This window comes from Bos indicus, chromosome 7, assembly GCF_029378745.1.
Source record: "Bos indicus isolate NIAB-ARS_2022 breed Sahiwal x Tharparkar chromosome 7, NIAB-ARS_B.indTharparkar_mat_pri_1.0, whole genome shotgun sequence".
Lineage (NCBI taxonomy): Eukaryota > Metazoa > Chordata > Mammalia > Artiodactyla > Bovidae > Bos > Bos indicus.
The window spans coordinates 29,631,245-29,642,528 of record NC_091766.1 but is presented as its reverse complement, the minus strand read 5'-3'; the positions used below and the strand labels follow the sequence as shown (position 1 = coordinate 29,642,528).

At 43.5% G+C, this 11,284-nt stretch overlaps 1 long non-coding RNA gene across 1 annotated transcript; it reads left to right on the top strand.

The window, feature by feature from the left end:
* Positions 1-2,118: 2,118 nt before the first annotated feature.
* LOC139184121 (uncharacterized) lies at positions 2,119-7,838 on the top strand. The gene is made up of 3 exons (XR_011567595.1): positions 2,119-3,778; positions 4,558-4,614; positions 7,372-7,838. It is a non-coding gene; the product is annotated as an uncharacterized lncRNA (long non-coding RNA).
* The last annotated feature ends 3,446 nt before the right edge of the window (positions 7,839-11,284 follow it).

The window sequence follows — 11,284 nt, the reverse complement described above, 5'->3', positions numbered from 1 at the left end:
GTGGTCCCTAGACCTTTTGCCAGTGTGCTAACCTCTTTGGTAAAATTGTTCTCCAGTTTGTTGAGTTTCCCGCCCTGCGGTGCTATTGTTGTTGTTCAGTCACTCAGTTGTGTCCAACGCTTTGCGACCCCATGGACTCCATGCTCCCCTGTCCTTCACCATCTCTCGGAGCTTGCTCAAACTCATGTCCATTGAGTTGGTGATGCCATCCAACCATCTCGTCCTCTGTCGTCCCCTTCTCCATCTGCCTTCTATCTTTCCCAGCATCAGGGTTTTTTCCAGTGAGTTGGCTCTTCGTATCAGGTGGCTAAAGTATTGGAGCTTCAGTTTCAATGTCTGTCCTTCCAGTAAACATTCAGGATTGATTTCCATTAGGATTTTCTGGTTGTATTTCCTTGTAGCCCAAGGGACTCTTAGGAGTCTTCTCCAACACCACAGTTTGAAAGCATCAATTCTTTGGCGCTCAGCCTTCTCTATGGTCCAACTCTCACATCCATACATGACTACTGGAAACACCATGGCTTCGACTGTATGGACCTTTGTCATCACAGTAATGTCTCTGCTTTTTATTATGCTGTCTAGGTTTATCATAGAGCTTTTCTTCCAAGAAGCAAGTGTCTTTTAATTTCATGGCTGCAGTCACTGTCCACAGTGACTTTGAAACCCAGGAAAATAAGGTCTTTCACTGTTTCCCCATCTATATGCTGTGAAATAATGGGACCAGATGCTATGATCTTAGTTTTTTGAGTGTTGAATGTTAAGCCAGCTTTTTCACTCTCCTCTTTCACCTTCATCAAGAGGCTCTTTAGTTCCTCTTCACTTTCAGCCATAAGGGTCATGTTATCTGCATATCTGTGGAAAAGGCAATGGCACCCCACTCCAGTACTGTTGCCTGGAAAATCCCATGGATGGAGGAGCCTGGTAGGCTGCAGTCCATGGGGTTGCTAAGCGTCGGACACGACTGAGTGGCTTCACTTTCACTTTTCAGTTTCATGCTTTGGAAAAGGAAATGGCATTCCACTCCAGTGTTCTTGCCTGGAGAATCCCAGGGACTGAGGAGCCTGGTGGGCTGCCATCTATGGGGTCGCACAGAGTTGGACACGACCGAAGCGATTTAGCAGCAGCAGCATCTGCATATCTGAGGTTATTGATATTTCTCCTGACAGTCTTTGATTCCAGCTTGTGCTTCATCTAGCCCAGCATTTCACATGATGTACTCTGCATATGTGTTAAATAGCAGGGTGACAATATACATCCTTGATGTACTCCTTTCCCAGTTTTGAATCAGTCTGTTGTTCTGTGTCCAGTTCTAACTGTTGCTTCTTGCCCTGCCTACAGGTTTCCACAGGCTGCAGGGTTGTAGTTCTTGCTCCTGGTGTCTGCTGCCTGGTGTGCAAAGTTGGTTTTGGGGTTTGTGCAGGTTTTCTGGTAGAAGGGACTGGTTCCTGCCCTCTGCAGGTGGATTTGGATCTTGTCCCTTTGGTGGGCAGGGCCATGTCAAGGGGTGCATTTATAGTTAGCTGTGAGCTCAATACAACTTTAGGCATCCTATTTGCTCTCAGATGGGGCTGTATTCCTGTCCTGCTGGTGGTTTGCTCTGAGGAACTCAGCACTAGAGCCTGCATTCTGTTGGGTGGAGCCAGGTCTTGGCGCTAAAATGGCAGCCTCTTGGGAGCGCTCACACAGGTCAGTATTCTCTGGGGCCCCAGGCATCCCAATGTCCTTGCTCCCCCAGTGAGCTACAGCCCAACCCCTCTCCCCTCCACTCCTCTTGGGGACCCTCCAAGACCCGAGGTGGGTCTTTTAGAATCACTACTTTGGAATCACTACTTTGTGCTGGATCCCAGTGCACTCTCCAAGAGTGGAGTCTCTGTTTCCCCCAGTCCAGGCTCTTTTGGAGTCTCTGTTTCCCCCAGTCCTGTGGTGCTCCCGTACTCAAGCCTCCTTGCCCTTCAAAGTCAGATGTGTGGGCCCCTCCTCCTAATGTCAGACTCAGGCTGTGCAGCCTGACTAGGGCTCAGAACTCTTACTTGTGTGGCAGAACCTCTGTGATACAATTATTTTCCAGCTTGTGTGTGAACCACCCAGTGGATATAGGATTTGATTATATCGTGAAATCATCCCTCTTACCATTTTGTTATGGCTTCTTTTTTGTGTTTGGATTTAGAATATCTTTCTCAGTGTGTTCAAGCCTGTTCATTCAACGGTTAGTTGTGATTTTAGCATTGTCATCAGAGGAGGTAAGCTGAAGTCCTTCTACTCTGCCATCTTGTTGGGGATTGGGTGGCTACTTTTAGTTTGGATACTTGCCACCTCTTTCCTCAGTGTGTTGGCCATTAGCCCCTTGATATGGGGTGTATAGGCGTGGTGGCCCGTGTGCGCTTCCAGTTCGGCTCAGACAACTATTGGAGTCGACCTGTGAGTCTCAACAGCAATGGTAGCTTGTGCATCCCCAGGACAGTGGCAGCGGCGATTGGCTTCAGCTCCCAGGCCTTCCAGTAGCAGCAGCAGCCCACTCACTCCCAGGACAGCAGGGGTAGTAACCAGCACTTGTTCCCATGTCTCCCAGCAGTGCCAGTGGCCTGCATGCTCCAGGAGAGCAGAGGGCAGCAACTCGTGCCTGCTCTCGGGTCATGCCTGCTCTCTGGGTGGCGGGGGCAGCAGCTGATGGCCACTTACAAGTCTCCCAGTGGCAGCGGCTGGCCCCTCACTCTCAGGACAGGTTCCTGCTCGTGGGTCCTCCCGCAGTCGGTGTGGCCCACACACTCCTGGGACAGCTGAGGCAGCAGCCGGAGCCCACTTTTAGGTCTCTCGGTTGTTGCCAAAATCCTGGACTCTGTCTCTGGTGCCGAATAGAAACAGAGACGGAGTTTTGGGAAAAGTAGAAAAGAGCAGCTTTTATTGCTTTGCTAGGCAAAGGGGGCCATGGTGGGCTAATGCCCTGAAGACCATGTGACCCACCCTGGGGGGGTAGTGAGGAGTTTTATAGTGTTCGAGGATGAGGGTGCAATCAGCTCATGGACAGTTTTTGAATTGGAAAAACAAGGTCAGCATGATAGCTGCCACAGCTAAGAGCTTCACGGTTGCATAGGCATCTTTCTACCTCATCTGAGAGAATAATGCCCTAGCATGTTCCCCAGGAAAAGGTTTGATGTTGAGTCCGAACTTGATGCTGCAGTCAAATTGCACATTTATGTTCATTTATGGTTATCCCAACTTTTTCTGTGTTTATGTTCATGCCATGCTTTAATTTGGGTAATGCATTCATAGGGCTTTCTTTTTTGCTATCTGCCTTATACACTACTGCTTAGTCAGTTGACGATCAAGCTGTGTTTTTTCACCAGTAGACAGGAAGAGTTTTGAGGGTGGATAGGGAATGGGGATTTCTGAATCTGCTATGTAGGTGTTACCTTGTGGGTGAGCACAATTTTGAACCCTAGAAATATTCTGCCAGGTAAGAACCACATCAGGGGATAATCAGGAATTTGAAGAGGTATTTTTTGGAAAATTTGAAATTACAGTATTGAATAGAGTTTCTTTTCTGAATGTTGACAGAACAACTCGACCTTGCTTCCTACTTAAAACTCTCTTTCTGGAACTGATGCGAGCATCTATTTAACTTGAGGCCTCTTTTCTGTACATTCCAGGGGCTCCACTGAGCACAGCTTCATTTTAGGATACGGATGTTCCCCATCAATGGCCACCAGATAGCCACATTGACACTGCTTAAGAAGATGTGTGTACCATGGCTTAGAATCTCGTCTGTGCATAAAAGAAAGTAAGTCTGTCACATTGACTAACGTGATAGGTGATCTCCTGTGATACATGTGGTCCACTAATTTTCTGTGGTAACATCCACTTGTATTTTCTGCCTCCTAGCTGTCCTCATCTAAAATTTATCATCCTGTCTATTATGAGCTGAGAAAAGGCCTCAACCTTCAGCAAATTCCTATTTTCTCTAAGCTCTGCTCATTAATAAATACTAATAGGAAACAAACAGAAAAATAGCCAGAGAAGCAGAATGGATAGTCAGGGTTGGCTTATCTCAAATCCATGTTTAGATCATCTGTCTGTGAATTTATTTTCATGACTACTGTAAACTGTTTTTCTTTATGTTGGTAAATCATGGCAGAAGTTCTTGGGTGTCCGAATGACTCAGGCAGGACTTGTCTTCCATTGCCAGGGGACATGGTTCCGTGGTGATGGTCAGGCTCCTTCCTCTGCTGATTTCCCTGCCCCATCCTGTTAGCTGCTACATGCAAGTTAGCAGTGATATTCCTTGTTTAGTATGAATGTGTTTGTCAGATATTTCCTTGAGTGTTTATGAAGGCAAAAAGAAGAAGAGGAAGTTCAAAGACACTGGTAAAGCTTACACGATGCCAGACAACGTCCTGCTTAGAGCTGGCACTAACCCTTAGCTGAGGTGGCCTCGACTTGTTTCTTTTGCTTTTTACCAAAAGTTCATGTGGTGGTGATGGAAATGGAATGGGACTTGGTTTTCAAGTCCTGGATTCAAGTCTTGGCTGTCTCTAATCTCTTGTCTCCTGTGGTACACAGGAGATAATCTTTACCTCATTACACAGGAAGAGTCAGTCCAACACAGTGTGATGTAAGGTAAGACTTTTTGTTTTGTTCTTTCTTCTTCTTTGCTCTTTAGTCGCTAAGTCATGCCCAACTCTTTGTGACCCCATGGCCTGTAGCCTGCCAGGCTCCTCTGTCCATGGGATTCTCCAAGCAAGAACACTGGAGTAGGTTGTCATGTCCTTCTCCAGGGGATCTCCCCAACCCAGGGATTCAACCCATGTCTCCTGCATAGCAGGCAGATTCTTTACCTGCTGAACTAGAGGTAAGACTAGTATAATTAATAAGTCTACAAAAATATTCCCTGTTACTACTATTTCTAAAAGGAAACTTTAATATCATTTGCACCACACTATATGGAGAATCCTCTGTCCCCAGGGTGTATCACGAGTCCCCTGCACCCCCTCCTTACTGTACTTGGCGTACTACCTGGGTCGGTGTGTGATAGCTTGGGGAACTTTCTTGTTATTGCTCCAGCTGTGGTTGCTGTTTGTTGTGCTGTATAACATAGTCTTTGGTCTACATTAACTTGTGTGTACTATTATCCAGGAATAGATAGGACAAGAGATGCTTTTCATTAAAAATACATATTGAGATATAGAAATATTTAAATAAAATTCTAGGCCCACAGGATAACATCTTTTTTTCTACCTCCAAATGTCTAAAGTACATCCCTAATGCCAGCATTTGGGAACTTAAGTCCTGTGGACTTGCTATCATATCCCCTGAGGCAAAGCTGTGGTTGTTAAAATATGATGTGTGATTTTAGAAAAAGGGCTAGCATAATTCTGTATCATCTAACATGGTCTTAATAGGTCCGTTTCCTTTTGCAAGCATTTATTAATAGTGTGGCAACTCATACTGTAGATTTGGGGAAATTGTATTTTTAAGACTCAACTGATGCAGCCAGAGGTGGTCAGCAGTAATTAGACTTCCTAATATTTGACTTTCCTTAGGTTAGTTAAACATTTATAAGCCAACACCTGCATCAGATTAAAGCCTGGCTTGCCTTAGTCACCCTCTACTCCTGGGTCAGCAGCAGCACCGGGGAGCTTGTTAGAAATGCTGAGTCACAGGCCTGCCCCAGACCCAGTGATCAGACTCTGTCTGTTGGTGAGTTACATGTACATTTCAGTTCAAGAACACTGCCCCAGTGGACCTCATTCTTAGTTTTCAGAAGGAATGAAGAAGGCAAGAATAACTTGCTGCTCTTGTCACTGAATGATCAGTCAGCAAAGCAGCTTGCGAATCTGTGTCAACTTGCATTATCAAAAGAAACATACTGTGAGCTACATGTGTGGTTTTAAATTTATGGTCAGTATGTTACAAAAAAAGAAACATAAAATTAATTTTAATGTATTTTATTTAAACCAATACATCCAAAGTAATATTTCAGTGGGGAATCAATGTGAAAAAAAATGATATTGTACATTTTTTCCATAATGATTGCTCATAGTAAATACTTACGTGCACATATACTTACAGCACATCTCAGTTCACACTGATTAGCCACACATTTCAGGTGCTCAACAGCCACATGTGGTGAGTAGCTGTCAGAGTGACAGAGCAGTTGTAGGCAATGATGTATCTGCCGTCCACTCCAGGGTGCCGTGAAGTGTCTTTCCTGCAGAGGTGTGCACACACTTCCTTCCTTGACTTTATTATTGGGTCAGACTTTGCGCTTACCTCCAACCTTAAGACGCACATGTTTTTAAAAAGTATCACAAGATAAATACAGTAGAAGATGTTTGTGCTAAGTGCTCAGGAAGCTTGAGAGACAGAGTACCAAACATTGTCCATGGCAGAAGACAGCATCAGGCTTAAAAACTTGCACTATGGAGACAAATAGACCCATGCTTCAGGATTTACCCTAGTCCTCTGGGTTTTCAATAGGTGCTTTTCATAGAGTGTCATAAGGATAAAATGAGAATTGGATATAAAGAATAATATTATGCTTTATTTATATTATTAAAAGAAAGGTAAGGGTAAATTAGATTGTCTATGGATAAGTGGAGTTTCACAGGTGTATCTGCCAGGATCCACCAAATATGAACATTTGATTTCTCTACTTTCTCTCTCTGTATGTAGTATAATATATGAACATACACATGTATATACATATGTACATTTTCCTTAAATTGTTGGAGAATAATTTGTAGGCAGCAAGACTATCCCTATATATTTCCTGAGAATGAGAACATTTTCTTACATGATTAGGGGTGTAATTATCTAATTTCAGAAACCTTAAGACACAATTTCTGTAATCTGTCACATCTCTGTGATCTCCTGGAATCTAGAACAGTTGGTCAGACTTTACTTCAGGGTGGAGAAGGGTGTGTGTGTGTGTATAAAAACTCAACATTTTTAGAGAGATGAGGCTAGTTATTTTATGGACTATCCCTCAACTTGGGTTTATCTGATGTTTTCTCATATATTTTGGCAGGTTAACTAGGATATTTTAAAATATTTTTTATTTAAAAATAATCTTTTTAAAAATATTATGGAAGTTTCAATATAGTATACAATAGAGTAATTCACAATTTTTAAACCTTATACACCATTTATAGTAATTATAAAATATAAAATATCAGCTATATTCCCTGTGGTGTAGAATATATCCTTGTAGCTCTATTTTATACACAGTAGTTTGTCTCTCTTAATCCCACACCCTGATCTTGCTCTTTCCCTCTCCCCACTTGTAGCCACTAGTTTGTTTTCCCTATTTCTTCTGTTATATTCACTATTTTAGATTCTACATATAATGATATCAAATTTTTGTTTTTGTTGCAGATGGAAAAATTTCATTTTTTATGGCTGAGTAATAATCCCTTGTGTGCACAAATATACTGCACAATTAAAATTTTTTAATTGAAGGATAATTGCTTTACAGAATTTTGTGGTTTTCTGTCATACATCATTGATTTGTTGAAAGCCAGGTAGGTTGTGTCTGTATCTTGGCAGTTGTAAATAATGATGGTATATGAACATAGGGATGCTTGTATTTTTTGAATTAATGTTTTTTCATTTTCTTTGGAATATATACCTGGGAATGGAATTGCTGGACCACATGGTACATATTGCTGTGATTTATTCAAAATGTTCTCCCTTTCTTTTTCTCTAGAGGTGTTATAGTATCCCAGTCTTACAGTTACATCTTTAACACCTTTCTCAGCTGGTGAGTGAGACTAGCAGGAAAGATGGTGGGCAGGCTCAGGGATTTGGGGACAAGTGCCTGCCCACTGGTGAGTAGAGGTGGGTTTTGGGGTCTTAATGCAGCCCGTCTACTGGTGGGTGGGTCTGGAGACCTTGTGTACATCCTGTAAGAATGGGATTTCTATCTCCCTTGGTCGATAGAAATTCCAGTCTTATAGAATGCACACAAAGTCTCATGCTCCAGACTCACCCACCAGTAGATGGGCTGCATTAAGAACCCCTGGAGTAGGGAACGGAAACCCACTCCTTATTTTTGCCTGGAAAATTACATAGACAGAAGAGCTTGGTGGGCTACAGTCCATGGCGGGGGGGGGGGGGTCACAAAAAGTCAGACGTGACTGAGCATGCCCGCACACACACACTTCTGGGACTCCTGAAAGTAAAGCCCCACTGGCCTTCAAAGTGAGATGTTCTTGGGGTCATCTGCCTGGCACAGGACACCCAGGTTGGGGAAGTCTAATGTGTGGCTCAGATGCCTCACTCCTTTGGGAGAATCTCTGCAATTTTAATTATTCTCTCATTTGTGGGTCACCAACCCTTGGACACAACTGACGTGACTTAGCAGCAGCAACCCTTGGGTATGGGACTGACTCTATCATGATTCTGCTTATTCCTACCTGTCTTGCTCTGGTTTCTTCTATTGTGGAAGATTCTTTGTTTCTGGTTGACTCCAGTCTTTTATCCTGATGGTTTTTCTGTAAATACTGATAGCTGTAACTCTGGTGTGCTCATAAGAGGAGATGAGCTCAAATTCCCATAAGCTAGGATTTTTGAAGATATTTTTAAATGAAGATGCCAGTAATAGCAGGAAGGCAACATCATTGAAGGCCTAAAAACAGTGATGTGATTAGATCCTGCTTCCTAGTTGTAGCTGCAAAGGTTGGATCACTTGGGAGAAGCTGTATTTACTGAGGGGTGCCACCAAGCCCAGAACTGTGGTAGGGAAGAAGAGGAGGAGAAGTAAACACCCAGATTTTGCTCTCTTTCTGTCCTCGGATCTCTTGCAGGTGCTCTCATTGGCTCAATTCAACAACAAAAAAAGACATTTAAGGTAATCCAGGTGATTGAGTCTTTAGCAGTCAGACTCGTAGAGCAGTGAGAATGGGATTACAGGGGAAAAGAAAATCACCCATGCTCCAAGCAGAGGAAGCAGTAAATGCAAAGGGAGTGTGCAGTATGAAGGGCCATAAAGTGCTGAGGACCATTCTGGGATGCAGTCAATGAGGTTGAGAAGCTAGGCTGGGCCCACTGTGTAAAAGTACTACATAATAAGTTTAAGCAGGCTTCCCTGGTGGCTCAGATGGTAAAGAATCCACCTGCAATGCCAGAGACCTGGGTGCGATCCATGGGTTGTGAAGGTTCCCTGGAGGAGGGGATGGCAACCCGTTCCACTATTCTTGCCTGGAGAATCCAATGGACAGGAGTAGCAAAGAGTTGGACACGACTAAGCACAAGGAGTTAAGGACTCTGGAGTTGATCCTGCTGAAATAATTATTTTTGAGCATAGGAGTTAATATGATCAGATCAGTATTTCAGAAAAAATATCTATGGAACAGAGCTGCAAAAGAAATGGAAGTCAGGGAGTCATTCAAACAATTCAGAGCAGAGATGAAAAAGTGTCACTAAATTACTTGCACAGAAGGTAGAGAAAAAGACAAATATGAAGCTTTGGGGACATTTAAAAGTCAGACAACAAAAAGATACAAGATGCTGGAAGTTTAGTTAATAATAAGTAATATTGTTGGTCATGGCAGGTAATAGGTAGTGAATAGCTACTATCTTACACCAGATTAGAGAGCTTCATCTTCAGAGCAACTCTGTGAGGCAGATGTGATTTTCACAGTTCTAATTATAAGAAATAAAAGTGGGTAAATGATAGTACCATGAATTGAGACAGAATGTTTGAAGTTGCCCATGGGGCATAATGAGTCCTAACCAGTAAGCTACTGGGAAATGAGATACGGAGCCATGGACACAGATCTGGGCTGGTACTGGGAACTTGCTGATGTGAGCTGTAATCAGAATATATGAGGCTGACCAGGATAAACTCTGAACAAGAGAAACCACTACTCCATGTGAAGGAGTGTTTGGGAAAAATGTCAGAGATGTTTGAATGGCAGGAAGAATATCACATGTAAACCTTTTGTTGTTGATAATAACTGGCCTATCCAACTGTGGTGTCATCATCATTGTGATCTTTCAGCTGGCCTAGACTTGTAAAGGACATACAGTTTACAACTTTGAGTAAGAGGTTCTGGTTCAAGGTGGTGATGTTGGCATATTCTGAACTTGCCTCATGCAAAGAGTTGACTCATTGGAAAAGACTCTGATTTTGGGAGGGATTAGGGGCAGGAGGAGAAGGGGACGACAGAGGAAGAGATGGCTGGATGGCATCACCGACTCGATGGATGTGAGTTTGAGTGAACTCCAGGAGTTGGTGATGGACAGGGAGGCCTGGAGTGCTGCGATTCATGGGGTTGCAAAGAGCTGGACACGACTGAGTGACTGAACTGAACTGAACTTGCCTCCTTCCTTGGACACACCAAATATACATACATACAGAGCAGTTTCTTTTGAAGAGATACTTGCAAGCTAGCTGATTGATTTCTATTGTTGTTGTTGAGTCACTCAGTGATGTCTTGACTCTCTTGCGACCCCATGGACTATAGCCCAGGGCTCCTGCATTGCAGGTGGATTCTTTATCACTGAGCCAACCAGGGAAGCCTAGATGACTCAGATATCTGGCAAGAGAAAAACCAATGGCAGCAGTTAGGAGAGGCTGAGATACAATCCTACCATGTGACCTACATTTGGGAGGGAACTCAAACCTGGAGTTTCTCCCCAGATGAGGCACCCCAGCTTTTAAGACCTGCACCCAAGAAACAAGCCCTGAAAACATCTAACTCTCAAAAACCACGGGGCTTGCATCCATGAGACCCACAAGGCTATATAAAACTGAGAAATGGCTCTTAAAGAATTTGTACACAAGGACTCACTCACCTATCCCCAAAATATTGTACTTAGCATAAAGTGTTGGCCTGCAGTGCAGGCATCTAATTTAACATGAATCTAGAGGCTTTCCAGGACACCAGCTTTACCTTCTATCTTGCTCCAGCAAGTGGGCACCATCTTTGTGGTCTCCCTCTTTGTGGTCTCCCTCTGCCACACTCTAAATGCCAGAATATTCTGGAGGGAAGCTTTCACATGCATCTGTTACCCTAGTTTTTACAGCTGCCACCTAGGGGACACCTGGCTTTGCTTGGTAGAGGGGCTTGCATTCCTGAATTTCATGGGATTGGAATAAGAGAGAGAATTCTTGGCAGACTGTTCCCTCTGGGCATGGTACAGAGCACATTAAAAGGATCATACACTATGATTGAGTGGGATTTATCCCAGGGATGCAAGGATTATTCAGTATCCACAAATCAATCAGTGTGATACACCATATTAACAAATTGAATAAAAACCATATGATCATCTCCATAGATGC